Below are 2,500 nucleotides of genomic sequence, written 5' to 3' on the forward strand. Positions count from 1 at the left end.
TGCTGGCCGTTGGAGGAGCTCCAGCGGACCGCGGGGAGCGCGCCCGTCTTCGGGGCTTGTTGCTGGCCGTTGGCGGAGCTCCAGCGGACCGGGGGGAGCGCGCCCGTCTTCGGGGCTTGTTGCTGGCCGTTGGAGGAGCTCCAGCGGACCGCGGGGAGCGCGCCCGTCTTCGGGGCTTGTTGCTGGCCGTTGGAGGAGCTCCAGCGGACCGCGGGGGAGCCGGGCGTTCGAGTTGCCCAGGCAGGGGGTTATCCTCCACTAGCAAACCTCCATGAGCAGCGGAGCCCGTCAGCTGCGCCAAAAAGAACCACACGAGGGCGGCCTGGGGTTGAAATCCCCCGCCACATAGGAACGAATGCCGGGCGTTCGAGTTGCCCAGGCAGGGGGTTATCCTCCACTAGCAAACCTCCATGAGCAGCGGAGCCCGTCAGCTGCGCCAAAAAGAACCACACGAGGGCGGCCTGGGGTTGAAATCCCCCGCCACATAGGAACGAATGCCGGGCGTTCGAGTTGCCCAGGCAGGGGGTTATCCTCCACTAGCAAACCTCCATGAGCAGCGGAGCCCGTCAGCTGCGCCAAAAAGAACCACACGAGGGCGGCCTGGGGTTGAAATCCCCCGCCACATAGGAACGAATGCCGGGCGTTCGAGTTGCCCAGGCAGGGGGTTATCCTCCACTAGCAAACCTCCACGAGCAGCGGAGCCCGTCAGCTGCGCCAAAAAGAACCCCACGAGGGCGACCTGGGGTTGAAATCCCCCGCCACATAGGAACGAATGCCGGGCGTTCGAGTTGCCCAGGCAGGGGGTTATCCTCCACTAGCAAACCTCCACGAGCAGCGGAGCCCGTCAGCTGCGCCAAAAAGAACCACACGAGGGCGACCTGGGGTTGAAATCCCCCGCCACATAGGAACGAATGCCGGGCGTTCGAGTTGCCCAGGCAGGGGGTTATCCTCCACTAGCAAACCTCCACGAGCAGCGGAGCCCGTCAGCTGCGCCAAAAAGAACCACACGAGGGCGACCTGGGGTTGAAATCCCCCGCCACATAGGAACGAATGCCGGGCAACCAGGGGTCGAAATCCCCCATTGAAATGAATGGCGGGCAACCAGGGGTCGAAGTCCCCCATTGAAATGAATGGCGGGCAACCAGGGGTCGAAGTCCCCCATTGAAATGAATGGCGGGTTACCAGGGGTCGAAATCCCCCATTGAAATGAATGGCGGGCGACCAGGGGTCGAAATCCCCCATTGAAATGAATGGCGGGCAACCAGGGGTCGAAGTCCCCCATTGAAATGAATGGCGGGCAACCAGGGGTCGAAGTCCCCCATTGAAATGAATGGCGGGCTACCAGGGGTCGAAATCCCCCATTGAAATGAATGGCGGGCGACCAGGGGTCGAAATCCCCCATTGAAATGAATGGCGGGCAACCAGGGGTCGAAGTCCCCCATTGAAATGAATGGCGGGCAACCAGGGGTCGAAGTCCCCCATTGAAATGAATGGCGGGCTACCAGGGGTCCAAGTCCCCCATTGAAATGAATGGCGGGCTACCAGGGGTCGAAGTCCCCCATTGAAATGAATGGCGGGCTACCAGGGGTCGAAATCCCCCATTGAAATGAATGGCGGGCGACCAGGGGTCGAAATCCCCCATTGAAATGAATGGCGGGCGACCAGGGGTCGAAATCCCCCATTGAAATGAATGGCGGGCAACCAGGGGTCGAAGTCCCCCATTGAAATGAATGGCGGGCTACCAGGGGTCGAAATCCCCCATTGAAATGAATGGCGGGCGACCAGGGGTCGAAATCCCCCATTGAAATGAATGGCGGGCTACCAGGGGTCCAAGTCCCCCATTGAAATGAATGGCGGGCTACCAGGGGTCGAAGTCCCCCATTGAAATGAATGGCGGGCTACCAGGGGTCGAAATCCCCCATTGAAATGAATGGCGGGCGACCAGGGGTCGAAATCCCCCATTGAAATGAATGGCGGGCGACCAGGGGTCGAAATCCCCCATTGAAATGAATGGCGGGCAACCAGGGGTCGAAGTCCCCCATTGAAATGAATGGCGGGCTACCAGGGGTCGAAATCCCCCATTGAAATGAATGGCGGGCGACCAGGGGTCGAAATCCCCCATTGAAATGAATGGCGGGCTACCAGGGGTCCAAGTCCCCCATTGAAATGAATGGCGGGCTACCAGGGGTCGAAGTCCCCCATTGAAATGAATGGCGGGCTACCAGGGGTCGAAATCCCCCATTGAAATGAATGGCGGGCGACCAGGGGTCGAAATCCCCCATTGAAATGAATGGCGGGCAACCAGGGGTCGAAAGTCCCCATTGAAATGAATGGCGGGCGACCAGGGGTCGAAATTCCCCATTGAAATGAATGGCGGGCAACCAGGGGTCGAAATTCCCCATTGAAATGAATGGGCCCATTCATTTTCAATGGCCGGGCTACCAGGGGCGCAGTACCACCTGTCGTCATTAGGGGCGCTGTAGATAGGGGACCGAGTCCC

The sequence above is a fragment of the Leptonotus elevatus genome, unplaced genomic scaffold, assembly GCF_054856555.1.
Source record: "Leptonotus elevatus isolate MCC_2025b unplaced genomic scaffold, RoL_Lele_1.0 HiC_scaffold_103, whole genome shotgun sequence".
NCBI classification, from domain to species: domain Eukaryota; kingdom Metazoa; phylum Chordata; class Actinopteri; order Syngnathiformes; family Syngnathidae; genus Leptonotus; species Leptonotus elevatus.